The following is a 22,513-nucleotide window of genomic DNA, read 5'->3' as shown; positions in this document are numbered from 1 at the left end:
ATAAAACATTTTTTAAAATTAAAGCAAATAAACTAAATGTTAGGAAAGAATTCTTAAGAATGAGTCAATTAATAGTAGAATGAATTACTCAATGGAGAGGCCAGAGGATGGGATTGAAGGATGTTTGCAAGAATATGAGAATTAGCCTGCAAAATGAAAGAAATTTATGATCTTTTATGAGTCTATTTCCGATTATCCCAGAAAATTAAATCAGCTACAGCAGCCCACACTCAAAGCCACAGGAGAAAACAGTGTGGGAGAACAAAGTAGTCACAAGATGGAAAATTAGGATCTGCTTTTTCAATGGACATGTACAGCCTTTCAGAAATACATTCAGAAGGTAAGCACAAAAACCAGAAATTTAAGAGAATATCAAACAGATGGACATACATATTTTAGATTCCCTGAAGTTTGGGGACAGAATGATATTTAATGACGTGGTAGATAGAATCCCAGGCAAGTCAAAAGTCAGGCATTTTTGGTCACACATAATAGGTCAACTTTCCCAACAATAGGAAAAGCATCATCTTAGACATCTGGAATTCCAGGATACCATACACCCCTTTCCAGTAGCCAAATTCTTCACAATATATTTCATTAAAGTTAGCAAACTGAATCCAAATAAGGCCTTTGAAACCCCAAATGAAAATTCCTCCCTAGATCTATAACCAAGTTCTCCAGTTTTGAACTATAAAAATTTTGCATTAAAATAGTCTATATATCACCCAAACAACCAGTGGAATGACAAAAAAATCATCAATCAGTTCTGGAATCTACTAATACCAAACACCTAGTTGGACTAATTTTTTTTCCTGTATCAAGTGATTGTTTTGGCATCAAGAAGGAACTTGAAGGTATTATCTAAATAATTTTGTAATACATTGTGAAATATTTTCAATTGCATACCTCTAAAATTCAATCCTTATGTCAAGAGAGATTATCTGGACTGGCTACCCCTAAATTCCTCCATTCAAGTTGTGCACCTATTTACCTCCATTAATGGGCTGAGTGTACTAACCCTATGTCTAGTCCTGGACAAAAATGCATTTAAAAAAGTTCAGAAGACTCATAACTACTTGGATTCCCTACACTGCCCTTCCCCCTTTTTGCTATTTTCCTGGGTACTTGATAACATGTCTTGTTCTACTCTGTCATCTCCTGTAGACATTCTGATTATTTGTATAGATTTTGAACATTCCAAGCTGCTCTGTCCTTCAAGTGTTGGTATAATCTTTGTTTATTTATTTTTTACATATCTAATCCCTGACTCTTCAATGACCACTTCTATGTTTTATGTGTAGTAGGGGTGGGGGGGAGAGTTAATTTCATTCAGTTTAATTGCTATACTCACAGAAGGTAAAGGAGAGATGACAAAACAACGTGTTAATGTATTAAACAAGTGCAAAGATGTTCTTAAGCCTTTTTAATCCATTTATGAAGTATGAAGATGTCTGTCTAATGGCAATGAAATGCTTCTCTAATGTCAGTTTGGTAAATGGATAGCCAAAAACTTCCTGGAGACTTGGCCAGCCGAGTTAAACATATCTTAGGATAATGAGACTTATAATTCTACCAGTGGCAGCAAGAAGGGAAACCATTTCTGTTTCCTTCTTTTCCTTTCCTCCAATGACTATGGAATCCTTCATCTGAATCTCTACCCCAGAAGAAGACATCACATTCAGCAGGGAGCAATTATGCATAGACTCATAGAGGAGATAGAAAAGTTAACAAGTCCTCACATTCACCAATGGAATTGTAGAGAGGAGCAAACCTAGGGAGCTCAGTTAAGAAATATACTTAGAATAGAGCAGCTTTGTGATGAGAGTAGGAAGGAATAACAAAGGGTATCACAACCCTATTTTTCTGGAGGTGTGAATTGTTTTGACCAAATAGATTTACTATGCACATGACTTACTACTAATAGTCTCTAAATTCATGCCTACTCCTCTTACTGTGAATTTGTAGGAGGATAAACACCCAAGTTTAAGGGAAGTATGATTTATAACTATTATTATTAACATGCCAAAACTTTGCTTTGAACCTATTGTGTTTATTGGGTATTAAAGGTCAACCTACTGGTGGGGACTCAAATACTATAGTTTTAGTGAATAGAACCATAGGGTACCTTGAAACTCCATATAGTCATTACCTCTCTGACTACATTCTCTTCCTAGCCAATTTACAAACCTATTGAATATTAAGTTGGAGAGATAGGCCAGAGAAGATGACCTTTGTCTCAGGATCTCATCTAGTTCCCCTAACACACTATTGTCTGTCACCTAGTGTAACTAAGGTATACTTTTAAGATACATGAGGATAGAATCTATCAGATTTCCTCTTCTACCCTACACAAAACCAAAAGTTTTACATATCACTGTCTTCAATGCAAAAGGGAACATAGTCAGTGGTAAGTAATGATGCAATGGAATGGGGGAAAGTGAGGGGCAGAGCTCTATAGGAATAGACACATTTATTTGCTGACCTTGGACACACCCTGGGAAGAGAAAAAAAATTGCCCTTATCTAAACTGGCACTATATTTCTCTCTTTTCTTGGGAGCTTTTTAACTTCATTGTAACATTGGACCAGGCTCTGCTCGTTTCCCAGATTTGATATTTATTAATTACCACTGATGCCACAAAAATGGGTTAAAAGAGAGGATGTACCCTTTTCCATTCCATACTCTCCTAACAAATCATGTGCTTTCCAACCATCTTTAACGACAATTTTAAAATATCATAGATCTGTATTTGGAAAGGTTTCAGAAACTGTCTACTCCAAACCTTGTATTTTAGCAATGGGGAGAATAAGACCCAGGAATATCAGATAATTTTCCAAGGTCATACATATTGTGAGTAGCAGGGTTTGAACCCAAGATTACTACTCTAGAGCCAACACTCTTTCTACTTTACCTTATCCCCTGTCAGGGATCAAGCTACATAAAGGTAGTAATTATACAGATAAGCTAATTATTCAATGATCCTAGCTTGATTCATTTTAACATAATGATCAGTTTTTCCTTGTTGCTTCTCTCAGTCTCTTTCCAGATCCTGGAGATTCTCTGCCCTCCCTTGCTGGGTTCCAGTATGACTTCTCCATTTCAGACTGAAAGTGCCTTTTTTTAAAAACATTTACCTGAATCATAGTCTGTTGAGTCATTCTTCACTAGATTGGGCCCAGACCATTTTAAGTGATCCCTTTTGCACTGGAGTTCTTTTTAGTAGAAAGAATTCCACTCAGTGGCTGTTTCCTACTCTCATGCCTTTTCTAACTGACTTCCCTCTTAGTGAATCATTACACTCAATTCTAGTTTCACTGCATGTCCTGGATTATATTGTCATTCATTTCCCAAGTCTCTCTAAACAGTTTCCCCTTCCTCAATTCCCTAGTAATTAGAGGGTATAAGTGTCTTATCTTATACAAGCACATAGCATTTCTAAAGTCCCCATTTCAACAAAGGAAACTATTTGCATGGGAGGGGGTGTGAGTGTTATTACACAATAATTTTAGAGGAAGATGTTTATTCCTAAACTGTGCCAACTTCTTTTTTCATCCAACTGTAGGAAGGACTTCAATCCAGAAGTGTGGTATAAGCAGACTAATTTCCTTCTAGTCTGAGTAGAGCATATAAAATTCAAAGGGACAATAGAATAGGTTCTCTTTCTTTCCAAATATCCTTGTTGATTTATACTAGTGGCATTAGGATTCATTACATTCATTTCATTGGATTGGAGTTCTTCTTCTCAAGGCACAGTATCCTCGTCTCTCCAGTAACACAAAGGAGAATCTCCATTTATAAGCCATGGCAATCCTGTGCTTCTTCCAGGAATATATTGTAAATATGAATTCCAAACAGGGAAAAAAACCACATAAAAAGACTTAATTTCTTTCAAATGTACTTCTTGGCTCCTACCAATCTGCCAGCTAAGGCAATATTCAATCCAGTCTTCAATTCCTTTGATCAAATAGAGCTAATATTACCTGAGGGTTTCCACAGTATCCAAGAGAACTGTTTTAGCAAACCATCTGTTCAAGCTCCTGAATTCCATCTATTTAGTGAGGCTCAAGGATCATCTGGTACACATTTTCACCCTCTGAACCATGTCCTGGAGATCTTATTGGAGGAACTTCATGAAGTCCATGTAATGCTTCCAGAGATAGATTCTTTTGTGAAGAATTAAGCAAAATCTCCTATTGTGACAGAGATCTTTTGACAACCCTGAGCTCCTGAAAGAAGCTTGGAGATTGGAGATATGGCCTATTGTGTGCCTTTCCTACTTTGGGTCTGTTTCAGAAAACTGAAACTTGGGGAGAGAAAGAAATAGACTGGTTCAAGCTGCAATGGATTTGGTCAATCTAAAACTGTCAATGAGCTATCAACAATACTGTCAATGCTTACCCAATGTTAAGGATAGCTTTTTGACTTAAATCTTGGCACATCCTTTCTGTCCCACTTTTAGTGGGAAAGTATTCACTATATATCAGGGCCTAAGGTTTCTGTTCCTCTTTCTACCACCCAGAACAAAGTCATATGATAAACTTAGTTGCAGTAGTGTGCATGTTGACTGAAGACCAGAAGATAGATCCAATTTGATATCTGATCTCATTTTTTAAAGGACTGTCCTATTGACAAAAGATTTGATTTATTCAATATGTCTTCAAAGAGCAAGTCTAGGACCAGTGGGTGGGAGTGATAGGCAGGCAGATTTTGGCTGGTCATGGAAGAACTAACCATTGAAGAGATCTCCAAAATAAAATGGGCTTGATTTCTGAGATATTGGGTTCCTGATACCAAAATCATTCAAATAGTGTTTGGATAACCAATTGTGAAGGACAAATTAAAGGAGAAGAGGACAGGGTAGAATTTGTACTTTCTTTTTTACAACACAATAAAATATTCCATGACTATATAGACATAGGAATTCATAGGAATCCTTTAACATGATGTCTTATTTCAGAAATAAAGTAATTTTAAACATGCTTTAATAAGCAAATTCTTTTTAAAAGCTTGCCTTTCTCCTTTCTCTTTCCAATGTCTAATAAAATAAAAGCTTTCTTTCAGGCAATTATTATTCTTCATTGATTAATAGGGATGTCACAAAGGTAATGCTGAAATACATTGAAATCTATCATGGAATTTTAGGATGAGTTCTTTATAGGTTCTTATCACCACACCCCAGACTATGCCTAAAGTCTCACCCTATTCCAGTTTGAATTGTGTTCAATTGTCAAGTGATCTTCCTAAAATACATGAAACCCAATCCAATAAACTAGTGACTTCATAATACTTTCAGGATAAAGTAGAAAATTCTTTGTTTGGCTTTAAATCCCTCTAAAATCTGATTCCTTTATCCCTTTCTAGTCTTCTTATCCTTTCCTTCCCTCTGATCACTCTACAATTCAGTGACACTGATGTTCTGGCTGCTCTCTGACACACAACTACATCTCCCACTCCTCACCTTTTCAGTGGATTTTCCTCATGTTTGGAATATTCTCATTCCTTACCTCTACCTCCTGTCTTTTTTTTTCAAAATTCAGCTCAAATCCCACTGACATCTAAAAGAAGACACCCACTGTGTTGCTCCCCTCTTTCATCTAAAATCTTCCTTCTGAGACTATCTTCTATATATATTTTGTACACAAATAGTTATTGGCATGTTGTCTCCCTTATTAGACTCTGAACTTGAGAGTGAGGACCATGTTTTTTTGCAGCTATCCGTTAATAATACTTAGCACAGTGCTTGGGATATAATTAGTGCTTAATAAATGTGTATTATTGTTGATGATGATATTTGACCTATGAAACTCAGTAACTTAGACAAAAATTATTGAACAAAGTCAAGATTTGAACCCTGATCTCCTGTCTTGTCTGGATCATTTCATCTCACAATATCAAAACAAGTGACAATAAAATTTTTCAAACTAGTGAGGGCATGGATTATACTGCCTGCAATTCTTACATTCCTAAATCTTTCCCTCCTATATTCCTTAAACTCCCAATTTCTCTTCCCTCCCCTCTACCACCTCTTTTTTTAGGATTTGAATTTTGACTTGAACCATTTTCTTTTTACAGGAACCCCCAATGGAAAATCTGGATGTTAATTGGGTTGTAAAACTGGCCACATTTAGCATCCAATATTCAGACAATTTTTAATGAAGTTAGAAAAAAATGCACATTTATTTTAAAAAAATACAGTCTTGTTCTTGGGGGAAAGTCAGAAAAGTTGAATTCAGGTTTGTATCAATCTCTAGATCTGTTCTGTAGGGATTTCAGGTAACAGTCAGTCATTTACATCAAGAGCAGACACAGTGTTATTGAACATCAGCATTAGTACCCAGGGCCCAAGTCACTGCTGAACAACTGGGGGTTTGTCACTCAGAAAGAGACTTTTTTTCCCCTATTAGCCATCTTCTCATGCAGGAGGAAACTCCCTTAATGAAGGAACTAGGGTCTCTACCCAAAGAAGAAAAACATGCTGAAACCGTTCAGACTTAGATTGTGCTTTTCAGTTGAAGTCAATAACCATTTATTAAATAATAATTATGTTACAGGACAGTGCAAAGTGTAGGGAATAAATTTCAAAACCAAAAGAATCCTTGATTTTTCATTTTTATTCTACTGGGAAGGAAAAGCAGACAACAGATCCATGGAAAAATGCAAAATATATTCAAGATAACAAAATGAAAAAAGTGCTTTTTTCCATTGCCTTAGATACTAGAGAATGAGTTATTTTTTTAAATAGAGTTTGAGATCTGACAGGGAGCTCAGCTGGTGATTAGGAAAAGTGGGCCCAAAAGGTGAACTAATTGATCCATATAGTTTATTAGTTTGTGCAGATTATTGGTTCTTTATTGTTCCTCTAGTCTATATATAATAGTTGAGAGTAACAATAAGATAAAATCATAAAAATAAGGGGGTTGGACCAAATGATGTCCAGCTCCAAGTCCAAGATTATATGTCAGTGTTTTCTGTAAATCACCACTGTTAAAAAGCAGTCAGTTCAAGGAAACACTGATTCAATCCAGACTCATTTTTGGTTTCCATTTACAGAGAACTAGTCCCCTGAGATACTTGTGGCTCTTTACAAGCCCCTAGGATTTTTGTGTGAAAGGTGGTAACTGATATTGCCATTTTGTGGACAGGCAAGAGGAAGCAAAAAAAGACTTCAAGTACCTTGCTTAGGGTCATGGGTTAATTAGTTCTGGAGCCAGGCTGATCTAAGTTTTGAAATCCTAAAATACTGAGAAACACTGGTCAAAGGGAGACTTAACTCTATATTTGGTGAATCTAAACTAAATTTTGAATTGATGCACCAAGCATATGCTCTAAAGATGCTCTTAGCCCCACTAGCAGTGACAGGCTAGGTCTCTGAGGGAAGCTGTTGCATTCCCCTTCAGGTTTGAGAGGACTTTGAAGGGTTTGGGCATTATTTTCTAATTTATGTCTATTTCTATTCTGACTTATTTCGATGTCTATTTTATATCTAATTTATTTATTTCAATCCCATTAATGTACTTCAATTGATTATCAGTTAGTATCTATTATTCATCCAGACTTAATTTTTTTTACAAAGGAGGTATAGCAACGACAGTTTGTACAAAATTTTCTCTCTTGCCAAATCTCATCAGTATATAGAGTCCAAGGAAAAGGGAGCTCAAATTTAGAGAGCACATGAGACAAGGGGTAAATCATAAGTCTTTAACGACTGAAAGTCCTCCTTTATTTTCCCTTTTGTAGGGTTTTCATAAAATTTTCCTTGAGGATGATTCAGCTTTTCTGTTGGAATCCTTATGTAATCTTGGTTTCTTTCCTTAATATGTCTACATTGTTTTTTCCTGCTCTTACTGTATCAACTGATTCAGGAACTCAGCTAAAATGCAGATGAAAAAGTCCAAATCCATTGTGCTGGTCTTTGAAATGCCCCTGGGTCCTAATCCAGTCAAGGAGTAGGGTGAGTGGACAGGAAAGAGAAGAGACCAAACTTAACGGCAAGGTTTTTTTTTTTCCCTTCTCCCACTGAAGTAATTCCTTTTGTAGGAACTTTTTCCAGGCTAGCAGATACTTAGATCCCTGGGTTACAACTTGTTTTGCTATTTTATAGACAACCTAGAGTTTGGGACCAATTTTCCTCAACCAATCCAAGCATACTTTCTTTGTAAAGGTACTCGAGTTCATTTGATGGTTTTTAAGGACTTCTCAATTGATCAAGGATTTTTCCATAATTAATCTAAAACCTGTATTTGATTGACTCAGTAGAGAGGTATTCTTGCTTTGCTAAGGTGAGAAGATGCAACATCTAGGCAATTATTTTAATTGGGATAGAGTAATTATTCGATTAACTTCATGGATCACTACTTTTATAGGCACTCAGCATAGAATCTCAGCATCAGATGAGATAGAATCTCAAAAAAGAGATATTAGAGATCATTAATCTAAGCTGGGCGGGGGGTTGGGGTACAAAGAGGCTAAGCATTTTGCCTAGGATTTCACATCTAGTTAGTGACAGATCCAGAATTTGAACCAAGTCTTGGAACTTCAAAGGCCCTCAAATACAATGCACTTTTGGGCAAGAATCCTATTGCAGTACCCCCAAACAAATGGTTCAAAGTCTCCAGATATGGAGTCTATTACACTTTTGCATAGCTCTGTTTGTTACAATTTTTCCATTCATTGTTTCTCAAATTTTTCCAAGTTTTGCCTTTGAGGTCAAGGAACAACAACAATAGTAAGAGTAATAGTTATAATAATAATAATAATAATAACAATAATAAATAATAGGGCAGTTAGGTGATACAGAGGATAGAGTCCTGGCCCTGAAGTTGGGAGGACCTGAGTTCAAATTCAACTTCAGACACTTAATAATTACCTAGCTGTGTGACCTTGGGCAAGTCACTTAATCCCATTGCCTTGCCAATAATAATAATAATAATAATAATAATAATAATAATAATAATAATAATACTGCTCCTGTGTCTTACATCCAGGGTTATTCTAGTAACAAGCTATCCAAAACACAAAACAAAATTTTGTCCAGTCTCAAGTTTTTTTTAATATTTAAGGTTAAGTTTAATATACATTTAAGTTTAATTTGCATTATTGCCATTTTCTCCATGATCTTAGATCAAAGATTGGCAAATTGAAACCCAAAGTTCAACCTGGAATTTCTTAGCTTGCAGGTTGTAAAAACAAACCCAGGTGGACTAGATAATGGACATAGTTTGCCTGATCTCTAGCCTAGACCTTCAATAAAACAATAAATCATTTATTGATTTATTGCATTTGGGAATCAACCTGAAGATTTAACAATTGACTCAACTCCCTCAAACTGGCTCCAGCACAATCCAGTTTATTACCCCATGAGTTGTCTTCACTCCAGGACGAGAATCAATTATTTCTTCAACTAGTACTCATTTGGCAAAAGCTCAAGGTCCTTATTCTCTCATATTAGAGAAGACATAGACTAATTGGGATATGTAAGGGTGATCACTCAGTACTGGAGAAGATATGACCTTATCAGTTTAACTTATTCCATGAGATTGAAGACTTTCTCAAAGTCAAATTTAACTTTTGAGCCCACAAAGAACTAATCAACAAAATCTTCTCTCCACTTCTCTGATCCAAACCTGTTCTTTTTAAAACTTACTCTGTGCTTGAGGGTAGGGGTGGACAAGATGACAAGAAAGAAGCTGTCTAGTGAAGTATGACAAAGACCTCTGGCCTATTTCACATGGACCATTCCAGGTGGGAACCACTTTTGATCATCAGTCTGGGGTGAGATTGGAACCACTCTCCCCCTCCTCCTCCCCAGTTCTCCATTCCTGGTCTGAATCATGCCTAATCTTTTTAAAAAATATACAGAAGGTCTCCTTTTGACCCTAGTTCTTAGCTATCTGCATGGATTCCCTCCAGCTGACTTAACTATTCCTTTTTACCTTTTTATCTTTGCTTTCCCAGCCTTTCCTTTACTTAGTGACATAGGCAGATGTCCAGTCTCAAAAACATTTCCCAATTTGCAGCCAGAAGTTCAGTGGAATGTTCTTTCACATTAGGCTCTGAAGGTTATAGCAGTACATCTGCAAACAATAGCTGATTACCTGTGAACCATCATCCATTACTTTTATTTCTCAATTAACAAACAGGCTATATTCAAGGGTAATGTGATTTTATGTAAAATGGGAAGAGGGTGGGCTTCCTTTCATCCTCAAGAGTCTAAGATTCTATAGGAAAAACAAGTTCTACTGTCTCAGAACTTAATAATTGGTTAAGTTGTCCTGTGACAGTTTAATCAATCATTCACCTTCGTTTAAAGGTTCCAAGAGCCATGACCTGCATCAAAGGACCTTTATATGTTTTTGACCACTCAGAAGATTCCATTTGTATTTAAAAGGTCTTTGGAGGTAAAAATAAATAAATGAGAAAATATCAAGTCTCATTCCTTCTCATTTTCCTGTGCCAGACAGTACTAGTATTGAATAACCTGCCCAAAAAGGGTTGAGCTATGGTTCTAGGCCAATAGATCGAGTTTTCAGAGGCAGCAAGCTACTTAACATCAAGTCATGTCTTTTTTAACATATCTTCTTTCATTCATATAAGCATCTATGCATTGACTATTATGCAGAAAGTGAATAGTAGGTACTCAGAGAGAAATAATATTATATAGTCTCTGAATAAGGGTATTAGTCTGAAAAAGGGGGAAAGATCACGATTCCAAACTGAAGACCTCAGTATTTAAGTACTGGTTCCATGTTCAAGACCCATAATCTCTAAAAGTTTCAGTTTTCTTCTTTGTTAAAAACAAAAAAGATATAGGGGCGGCTAGGGGGCATAAATGGATAGAGCACTGGCCCTGGAGTCAGGAGTACCTGAGTTTCAATTCAGCCTCAGACACTTAATAATTACCTAGCTGTGTGGCCTGGGCAAGCCACTTAACCCCATTGCCTTGCAAAAAAAAAAATGAAGGACAAAAAAAAGATATAATTGTTAAACTAGTTATATCGCAAGATTATAAGGAAAGCACTTTCTAAACTTTAAAGAACTACATCCACACACTGTTACTTATAGAATAGAAATAAATGCATAAGAGGAGTTCAGAGTTTTAATAATTTCAGGGAAGGGATCTAGCACCATCAGAGTGGACCAGACAAAGATTCGTGGATGAGGTAGCATTTGAATTGGCCCTTACCTTATAATGAAGACATCTTTTAATGCTTTTATCAACATCCATTTAAAATATATATACAGTGCTGTAGCTATTCAGTGATATGGAGGGAATCTCCATATCCCTCTCCCTCTCATAACCAAATATAGCCAAATAAAACAAATTAACACATTGGCCATGTCAGATGATGTATGCCTCATTCCACACTTACAACCTGACACCATGTTTTCATGGCAGTGATCAAGAGTGGAAAGCAGTCAAGGCTCTTCTCTTTTATCCCATGATAATCTTTAAAGGCTCTAGTCCATCTGCACAAAATAAAGTCAACAGATACATAGGTCATTTTTCATTGAAAGCTAGAAAATAAGATCATGTATTCAAGTGACTTGGAATTGTTTAAGTTTGCAAATGTGATGGGCTGGGCTTTTCAATGGCTGGCAGTGGTAAGTTAGGGATGTAAGTAAGGTCTCCATAATGGTTGTACAGTATAAACACACTCCCACTTTGTGTGCTCCCGGCCCCCTTATGTTTACAAGGTTTTTTAAAAAATCCCATAAACATGCTTGGCTGCTGGCCCATTAACAAAATAAAAGGCTACTCATTGAGAGATGATTACATATGACTACACATTCAGAAAATGCTTACTTTTCAAAGGGGAATCAGACCAGTTAGGCACCAGCAATTTGATTTCATGTTCCAAAGATCTAGATTTTTCTGAATTGGATCTGAATTGGAAAGATTTTTTAAAAACTATTTCTTGATTTGGAGTTTTATGTTGGGCTGCAATCTTTCATTAGCTCCTGGACACAACAGCACTGTATGAGTGAAATAGAATCAAGAGGAGAAACTAGCTACCAGCATTCTATTACCCAAGATGAGAGATGGTAACACAGCCGTAAATACTTAGAATTCTGGGTTTTTTTGTTTCTTTGTTGTTGTTTTTTTAATATGCTATCCCTTTAATCAAGGTAAAGATTTTATGCTTATCATTCAGATGCCTAACTGGAAATGATGGATACTCTGATACTCAGAAAGACTTGAGAGCCAGAGACAGCTAGGTCATACAATGCTAGAGTATGGAACTTAAGTTTGATTCAAATCTGACCTCAAATACCTACCGGGTGTGTGATCTCAGACAAGTCAATACATGAATCAGTTTCCTCATCTATAAATTAAAGAAAGTGTTGGTATCTCCCTCTCAGGGTTTATGTGAAGATAATATAAGATATTTGTAAAGCACTTTATGAACCTTAAAATGTTACATACTTACTAGCTATCATTCCCACAATTCACCTTTTCAATCTTATTACCAATTACTCTTCTATACAAACCCTTACACTACTGAACTGGTCTAGGAATTGTTCACTAACCCATGCTCCACCCCTGTTTTCCACTCACCTCCCTCTTCCTCTTCCTCCCCAAGCTTCTATTGTTACAATATTTTAGCTAGAATTTTATTTAGGATTTTTACATCTTTATTCATTAATGTAATTGGTCTATACTTTTCCTTTTCTGTTTTTTACTCTTCCTGATTTAGATAGTAATATAATATTTGTTTCATAAAAGAATTTTGGTAGACTACTTTATCTAATATTCCAAATAATTTAATGGATATTGGAATTAGTTGAGCTTTAAATGTTGGATAAAACTCACTTGTAATTTCATCTGAATCTAGTGCTATTTTCTTAGAAAACTAATTCATGTCCTGTTAATTTCTTTTTCAATGATAAGTCTATTTAAACATTCTGAGTTTTTTTTTTCTGCTGCTAATCTAGGCAATTCATATTTTTGCAAATATTTTTACATTTCACCTAGATTGTTAAATTTAATGGCATTGATTAGGCAAAATACTTCCTTATAATTGCTTTGATTTCATTTGTATTGGTGATATATTTGCCCTTTTCATTTTTAATACAAGTAATTTGATTTTTTTTTTCTAAAAATCAAATTAACGATTATTTTATTTGTTTTTCCCATAAAATCATCTTAGTTTTTATTTATTAATTTCAATGGGTTTTTACTCTCAATTTTATTAATCTCATCTTTAATTTTTTTCCAATTTAGTGTTTAATTGGAAATTTTTAATTTGCTCTTTTTTCTAATTTTTTAAACTGCATATCCAATTCATTTGTCTGTTCTTTCTCTATTTTATTGTTGTAAGCATTTAGAGATATATATTTTTCTCAATCACTGCTTTTGCTGTCTCCCAAAGATCTTTTTTATGTTCTCAATCTTGTCATTCTATTTAATGAAATTATTCTTAATGATTTATTCTTTAACTCATTTTTTAAAGATTAGGTTGTTTAAATTAGTTTTTAATATGTTTCCTTGGTCCTTTATTAAATATAATTTTATTTTCTTTTGAGCAAAAAAGGATACTTTTAATATTTCTGCTTTTTATGCACTAATAAATAGTCAATCTTCATAAAGAGCCAATGAGAAAACTTTGTATTTCTTTCTATTTCTATTCATTTCTGTCCAGATAATGATCATATCTAATTTAGCTAAAATTCTATTCATTTCCTTAACTTTTTTTGTTTTTTTGATTAGATTTAGTCCCCAATGATTATGTACTATTATCTACCTCCACCTGTAATTCATTTAACTTTTCTTTTAAAAAATAGTTGCTGTAGTATTTGGTGTATATATAGGTTTAATATTAATATTACTTCATTATCTATGGTACCTTTTATAAAATTAGAGTTACCCTGTTTATATTAATTAAATCTACTTCAGCTGTAACTTTGTCTTAGATCAGCCTTTTTTGCTTCAGAATTTTGCTCCAAGCCTTCATTTTAATTCTGTGCATATCTCTCAGTTTTAAGTGTGTTCCTTTTCTTTTCTTTTTAAGGTACAAAAAGGTTTATTCAAGAATTGCTATAGTATATATAGTATATCAGTGGTATAGCAGAAGCTAAGGGAAAGAAAGACTAAAGGCACAAAACCACTTGTAAGGCAAGCCATTTGGCTTTGATATGAATGTGACTCTCCCTTAATCATAGTTGTCTAGTTTGACCAGATAGGACCCATATCTAGAGATTCAGTGACTAAGGGTTATATAATCAAGGCTGTTTGAATAGTCTGTATTTGGTCTTGGAAGCAGGTACCATTTTATAACTTGTTTATACTTGATGATATTTATATATAATTCTTAGATTTGGCATGAAACCAGCTTTGTTCTAGGCCCTGTAACTGTTCAAGTTAGATGGCAGAACAAATGGAGTGGTCAGACCTTGCATTCCTAGAGACAAGAACAGACAGGAGTCAGCTTGTTATATGGAATGGGCAAGGGTGGACAGTGAGTGGACAGTGGATGAAGCAGTCTGGGAACTTGGCCTATGAAGATAGATTTATGTGTGGACTTGATCCTGAAGCCTTCTGCCTGCCTCCATGAGTATACTATAAAAAAAGGTATAAATGTCTCCAAGTCTCCTCAGCATTCCTTTGGTCCCTCTGAATTAAGAACCTGGAGAGCAAGGATGTTAGAATTTTTTTTGAAACATTCTGCCTCATTGGATTAGAGGTGGACTTACATTTGCATTATATTTGTATTTGACTTAAATCAAGTTGCAAAGATTTATCTTACATTTTTATTTGCAAAATACACTGAGCCCTAAGTAACTAAATAACCTAAGTAATTCAGACATGATAGGATGAGCAATAAGGAAAGGTATAGGAGCAAGAGAGGTTTCATGGGGAATCACACTCCCCCCAGAGCAAGCTACAGAAAAGCCACTCATCTGAGGAGGGGGTGAACTTTTGAGGATGTGGGGAGACATAGGGAGATGCAAAAAGAAGTAGGTGGGGGCTGGTAGCTGAGAGCAGAGATGAGGTAAAGAGATATGTTGATGAGGGGCATTCCTTCAAAGACAATCCTTTTAGGGTTAGAGTAGGGACCATTGTTTTGTTGACTGGTCTCATCTCAATGACTTGAACAATGGAATGAGGGTAGGGGAAGATATTGGTCAGTTTGGAGGCTATAGATTAATAATTATAAACATATTTCTATCCAATATTTTCTCTACTTTATTCCCCTCTCAAATAATTTTGAATCAAATCCATTTGGGAGTTGAGGCATAGGTCTGTTTTCTTCTGAAGCTACTTCCAACTGAAATGGGGACATAGGATTCTCCCTGTCTAGCCAGTCCCAGTTGAGAAGGAATTGGAGGTGCATCTAAGAATCAGCTGAGATAGGATCCAAGTGGCCCTGGTTCCCAGATTCTTGTCTAGGATGATAGTCTGCTTGAGTCACTAGATTGAAATAAATCACTTGAAATCTCAGGGGCATAACCTCACAAGAGCCTTCTTTTCAAAAGTTCTTCCCTTATCTTATCCCCCAATTTTCTCATCTCTCTAGGAGTCTTCTTAAAGACTTCTAAATTCTTTACATTTATAGGTTGCAATATTATCATCTCTCCATTCCCAAAACACTTCCTCTGTATTAGTTTTTCCTTTTACACCTTGTTTTCATGAGATAGTTTCTCCTTTTAACCTTTTCCTACTGAATATTGTTTTTTTAAAATCACTCCAATAAACAAAACTCAGTCTCAACCTTTCTTTCAAACTACCCAAGTAATAAACATTTTTAGGAATACTATTATTAATTACTAACAGTAACATTTTCATATGTTGTAAGTAAACATTTGATCTTATCAGTGCCTTATAATTGGTCTTTAATGATTTTCTTACATTTTGTTTTCTATAACTTTATATCAAATTTTTCATTGAGTTCTGGTCTTTTTGTTACAAATACCTGAAAGTTTTTCAGTTCATTTAATGTTCATTTTTTTTTTCCATTCAACTCAACTTTGCTGGATAAGTTATTCTTGGATGAAACTCCAGCTTATTTGTTTCTTGAAATATAATGTTCTAAAACCAATGGTCTTTCAGTGAAGAAGCTACTAGGTCTTATGAAATCTTGATTATTTTTCATTAATATTTAAATTGTTGTGTGTTTTTTCTTTTTGCTTGTTGTTTTCTCTTTAACCTGAGATTTTGAATCTTTGCTATGGCATTCTTGTAATTTTTTTTGCTAGAATGTCTTTCAGGTGGTGACTGGTGGATTCTTTCTCTTTCTAATTTACCTTCTTGTTCTAGAACTTCAAGTCAATTTTCTTTAATAATTTATTGTAATGTTGTATCCAGATTTTTTTTTTATCATAACTTTCAGGTATTCAACAATTCTAAACTTGTCTCTTCTTGATCTGTTCTCTAGGTCAAATGCTTTTCTAATGAGATGTTTAAGATTTTCTTCTATTTTTTATTATAAGGTCATTTGATTCTACTTTTTCATTTCGGTTTTCAAGGAGTTATTTTCTTCTTTAAGATTTTTCAGCTCTTTTTCTAATTGATTATATTTCTTTTCATAATTTTCTTGGATTGCTCTTATTTTCTTTTTCTAACTTTTCCTTGTTCTCTTTTTATTTGATTTTTGAATTCTTTTTTAAGTTCTTACAAGATTTCTTTTGACCTTTTGACATTCTTTAAGGTAAGATTGTCTTATTGTTTTTTACCTATCTTCTTCTACCTATCTTCTTTTGTTTTTTTTGGCTTTGTTTTAGTTTTTGCAAGGCAGTGGGGTTAAGTGGCTTGCCCAAGGCCACACAGTTAGGTAATTATTAAGTGTCTGAGGTTAGATTTGAACTCAGGTACTCCTGACTCCAGGGCTGGTGCTCTATCCACTGTGCCATCTACCTATCTTCTTCTGTATATGAATTCAGATCTTCTTTTATATCAAATGTTGAATTTTTTTTGTTTACTCATTTTCAGTTTTTAATTTGTCTTACTTTATTTATAGGTGCTTCATATTATTATCATCAAATTTTAATACCAAGTTATCTGATTTACCCCAGGTAATATTGCCCTGAGCTTCAGGTCCTTCTTACTTTATCTTAACTCTCTCTAGAGGCTCAAACTGAGGGATCTTCTCTTCCTCCCCTAAATCTAAACTATGCTATCCTGAAAATGTTCTTGCTCCTTTTAGTGTTCACCCAGCATGTGCTTGCTTTTCCTTATCCACTGCCACAATCAGGGATCATGCCTAGTCAGCACTGCTAGACCTGATTTTCAGAAACAGTAAGGTGTCTTCAATCTTCCCTCAAAATTCAACTGAAACTGCTCCTTATGAAATTACTAATCATTTCCTAATTGCCCAATATAATGGCCTATTCTTAGATTTCATTCTTTTTGACTTCTCTGCAGTATTTGATCCCATAAATTATCCTCCGCTCTGTCCTCTTTGGTTTTTTAGAACACTGACCTATCTTAGTTCTCCTTCAAAACTGATCACTCCTTCTTAGTCTCCTTTCCTATATTTCCATAGATGCTAAAAGCACTAAGTAGAGGTATACCCCAAGGTACTTCTTTTTTCAGTCTATCTTCTCTCATTTGTTGATCCCATTAACTTCCATTGGTTCAATTATTCTCTGCAATTATATGATTTTCAGATATAAATATCCAGCTCCAGCATCTCTCTTGAGTTCATATCCCCACATTACTAAGTGATTATTAGATATTTCAATGGGTGAACCCATAAACACCCAAAACACATTATGTCCAAAATAGAATTCACTAGTTTTCCTCTAAAACTTACATTCTTTCAAATTCCATTCAGCAATGGCACATGGAATGTGTGCATATTCATAGATAACAGAAGATTCAATATATCTGAAAAACAAAAGCTCATTTTGCAAGAGAACTCAGGTATCATATCAAAATGGCAGCCCTGAATAAAACAAGACTGGTAAATGAAGGCCAACTTACTGAAGTTGGAGCTGGATACACATTTTTCTTGAGTGACCACAGTGAAGGAGAATACCATGAAGGTGGGGTAGGTTTTGAACTCAAAACTAATCTAGGGGTGGCTAGGTGGCACAGTGAATAAAGCACTGGCCAGGGAGTCAGGAGTACCTGGGTTCAAATCCAGTCTCAGACACTTAATAATTACCTAGCTGTGTGGCCTTGGGCAAGCCACTTAACCCCATTTGCCTTGCAAAAGCCTAAAAAAAACTAATCTAGTCAACATTTTTGAATGACTACCAAAAGGAGTGAATGCCTGGTTCATGACAATAAGATTTCCTCTCCCAGGAAAATGCCATGCCTATGCTCCCACCATGACAGACACTGATGAAGTTAAAGAAAATTTTTATGAAGGCCTGGAGACCCTCATCATCAATGTACTAATAGAGGACAAACTTATATTCTGGGTGACTTTAATGCTAGAGTAGGCTCAGATAACCAGGGAGTCCTTGGGAGGAATGCAGTAGAAAAACAGCAAGAGCAATGGTCACCTGCTACTGAAGACTTGCACACTTGCACATCTCATGACCTTCTCATCACAAACACTGTCTTCCATTTATTTAACCACAATAAAACTTCCAGGATGCACCCTTGTAGCTAATATTGGCATCTATTAGACTATGTGATCAAAAGAAGAAGAGACAGACAGGATGTATGAGTGACAAAGGCAAGGTGTGGTGGACAGAGGCATAGTGCTGGACTGTTCACAGACTCATCCTCTCTAAGCTAAATATTCATATTCAGTCTAAGCAGTGACCCCAAGGCAAAATGAATACTAGAAGAATAAGTGTCAAGAGCTTAGAGTATCTCTCTGATCAGGAACAGTTTGTTGCTAACTTGAAGGAAAAACTGAAACAACATACAGTTAGCAATATGGAGCAGAAAAAGAGTGGGCAGCTTTCAGAGATCTGGTATGCAGCACTGCATTTGCTCGTCTAATCCAGAACAATTGCAAACACAAAGACCAATTTGGTGAAAATGATGGAGAAATACAGAAGCTACTAAATGAAAACTGAGGTTTTCTGGCAGCATAGTTCATCCATTTCTGAGAAGACAGCTTTTAATTCCTCAAAAATAAAGCACAAGTGATGCTTAAAGAGATGCAGGACTCTTGGCTCAGTAAGAAGGCAGATGAAATTCAATTTAATGCAGACAGTAACAAACCAAAATGCTTTCATGATGCCCTGAAGGCTATTTATGGTGCATCTCAACTACCCAGTGCTGATGGATCCACAATGATTAATGATAAGGACATGATCCTAGAGAGATGGATTGAATAATTCTATAGTGTTCTTAACAGACCATCATCAATCAAGGCAGAAGTCATTGAACATTTGCCTCAAATGGAAATATATCAGTCCCTTGCTGAAGTTCCAACTGAAGAAGAGGTTTTGAATGCCATTAGGCTCCTTTCAAGTGGCTGCTTCTGTTCCAACTGAGATCTATAAGGGGTAGGGGGGTCAATTGCTCATCCAAAAATTAGATGAAATTTTTCAGATTAATGGCATGAAGAGCTTTCCCCCCCCAAGAATTCAGGATGCCTTCATCATCCATCTCTATAAAGGAAAAGGAAATAGATTGTCCTGTGACAATCACAGGATGTTCTTCTGTTAGTCATTTCTGGTAAGATTCTTGCCAGAGTCTTTCTCAATAGGCTGATCCTACCCCTGGAAAATGGTCACCTCCCTGAGAGTCAGTGTGGCTTCAGAAAGGGTCAAAGAACAGTTGATAAGGTGTTTGTTGCCTGGCAACTCCAGGAAAAATTCCAGGAATAGAATAGAGGTCTGTATACATCATGTGTAGATTTGACCAAGGCCTTTGATACCATAAGTCATGAGGGTTTGTGGAAAATTATGTCAAAATTTGCTTGCCCAGATAAGTCCATCAATATTGTACATCAATTTCATGATGGTATACATGCCCATGTTCTGGATAGTAAACAATGCTTTCAATATTTCCTAATCTTCAATGGAGTGAAACAAGGATCTGTCCTTGCTCACAAGGATGTTTTCAGCCATGTTATTAAAGGCCTTCACTGAAATTGAACATGGCCTCAAGGTCAGCTACCTCACTGATGGAAAATTCTTCAACTTCAAAAGGCTACAAGCCAAGACCAAAATGAAAAGAATATTGGTGCATGAGCTCCTGTTTGCAGATGATTGTGCACTCAGTGCAGCCTCTGAAGCTGAGATACAATAAAGTATGAATCAATTCTCTGTGCTTGAGCTAATTTTGGTCTATTAACACTAAGAAAACATCTACCAGCACCACCCCATTCATATGTGTAACCACTGATTACAGCAAATGGAGAAGTTATTTTAAATAGTTTGGACAAGTTCACTTACCTTGGCAGTGTCCTTTCCAAGGAAGTACACATTGACAATGAGGTTGGCACATGCACTGCCAGAGCTAGCTCAGTATTCGGGAGGCTTCAAAACAAAGTGTAAAATAAAAGAGGTATTTGACTACCAAACCAAAGGTCTACAGATCTGTTTTGCTGACCTCATTGAAATATGCCTGTGAAACCAGGACTGTCCACTAGCACCATGTCAGGAAACTGAATCAATTCCATTTAAATTGTCTTAGGGAAGTGGCTAGGTGGTGCAGTGGATAGAGCACTGGTCCTGGAGTCAGGAGTACCTGAGTTCAAATCTGGTCTCAGACACTTACCTAGCTGTGTGGCTTTGGGCAAGCCACTTAACCCCATTTGCCTTGCAAAAATCTAAAATAAAATAAATTGTCTTAGGAAGGTTCTGAAGATCACCTGGCAGGAGAACATGCCAAACACTGAGGTCTTTTCTTGAACTAAACTGCCTAGCATTGCAACATTACTACAGAGAGTGCAACTATGATGGGTTGGATTCATTGTTAGAATGCCAGACATATGCTTGCCAAAAAACTATTTTATGGAGAACTCACATAGGATAAGTGCTTACAAGTGGGTCAGAATAAGTGATACTGAAGCATCCTGAAGGTCGTATTAAAGAACTTAGAATTGGTTATACAGCATGGGAGACACTAGCAAAAGACCTCCCAGCATCAATAAGGTTACTGCTATCTACGAGGAAGGCAGAATTGAAGCAGCTCAAAGGAAACATGATATCTGTAGTGAACTCAACCCATGTATTCACATGGACTATTTGTGCCCAACTTATGGTTGATTTATGAGCTCATAATGGTCTGATAAGTCACAGTCAGATACATTGAAATTTGTCTCAAAATAGTGATGTCATTTTGATCTTTGCTAACAGACGAGACCAACCACCCTCTTTCAAACTTCCTCAGTATTGTCAAGGGCACCACTATAATCCATTTTTTTATTGAATCACTCCCACACCTTGTCTGATAGGATTCCCTCATAAATACTATCATAATAGGAATCACAGGGGACACATGAATCATCTACCCATTTCTGAATGTAAGCATTTTATTCTTTAGTCCTTAATCACTATTCATTTAAGTTTCTCTTTGGTATTATATTTGAACTTCGAAGTTTTTCTGCAGCTGTAGTCTTTTCACCTGAAAGCTTGTAAGTCTTCTATTTAATTAAATATCCATTTTATCTTGTGTAGCATTATACACAGTTTTGCTAGGCAAGTACTTCTTTCTGTAAGTCCATATTCATGGGTGATACAGTAGAGAATTAGGAAGACCTGGATGCAAATCTGGACTCAAATGCTTAATAGTTGTGGGCAAACTGTTTGCCTCAGTTTCCTCAGCTATAAAATGAGCTGAAGAAGGAAATGATAAATCATTTTTGTATCTTTTCCAAGAAAATTTCAAATAGGGGCATAAAGATCTGGGGATAATTGAAATGACCAAACAAAAAATCTTTTGTTTTCTGGAATATTATAGTCCATCTCACCCCCTCTTTATAGTAAGGAAGTTAAGTAGTGTGGGATTCTGTCTGTGGCTTCTTGGCAATTGAATTCTTTATTCCTAGTTTATTACAGTATTTTTTTTTCTTTGAAAGATTTTGGCTATGTTATTCCTGAGAGTTTTCATTTCAGATTTTCTTTTAGGAGATGAGCAGTAGAGACCTACTATTTCTTCTTTGCCTTCTGATTCTAAGAGTTGTAGTCAATTTTCTTTCAATATTACTTTTAAAAAGATCACTAGACTTTGTTGTGGTTTTTTCATAATAGAGTTATGGGATTAAAATAATCCATAGATTCTTAAATTCCTCCCATCTGTTTCCCAAGTCAGTTGTTTTCCTATGTGATAACCTTATAATTTCCTCTAATTTTTCTGCCTTTTGATTTTGTTTTAATATTTCTTGTGACCCTATGAAGTCATTGGCTTCTATTTGGTCCATTCTAATTTTCTAGGAGTGTTGCTTTTATATTTTGTGTGCCAAGCCATTATTTCCCTTTCTAATTTTTCTTTTCCAATAACTTTCATTTCTTTTCCATTTCCTCTTCTCAAGATCTTTTATTCCATTTATATAAAAATTAACTTTTTTTAAGCTCATACTTCATCTTTTCTGGGAATTCTAGGTGAGTACATGCCCAAACTGTGGTTTTTTTTGGTTTTGTTTTTATTTTTTGAGCCAATGCT

At 35.7% G+C, this 22,513-nt stretch overlaps 1 long non-coding RNA gene across 2 annotated transcripts in view; it reads left to right on the top strand.

The window, feature by feature from the left end:
- LOC141503019 (uncharacterized) overlaps nucleotides 1–22,513 on the top strand; it is a 134,649-nt gene that overhangs the window by 23,035 nt on the left and 89,101 nt on the right. Inside the window, exons 2-3 of one of the 2 annotated variants that reach the window (XR_012472741.1) lie at nucleotides 202–340; nucleotides 3,036–3,129. This is a non-coding gene — a long non-coding RNA (uncharacterized LOC141503019). Of the gene's footprint in view, nucleotides 1–201; nucleotides 341–3,035; nucleotides 3,130–22,513 lie in introns of those variants that run through there. The other variant, XR_012472742.1, reaches the window with a different exon arrangement.

Source organism: Macrotis lagotis, chromosome X (genome assembly GCF_037893015.1).
Source record: "Macrotis lagotis isolate mMagLag1 chromosome X, bilby.v1.9.chrom.fasta, whole genome shotgun sequence".
In the NCBI taxonomy this organism is placed as follows: Eukaryota; Metazoa; Chordata; class Mammalia; order Peramelemorphia; family Peramelidae; genus Macrotis; species Macrotis lagotis.
The sequence above is the reverse complement of the archived record's forward strand: the minus strand, read 5'-3'. Positions and strand labels throughout refer to the sequence as shown.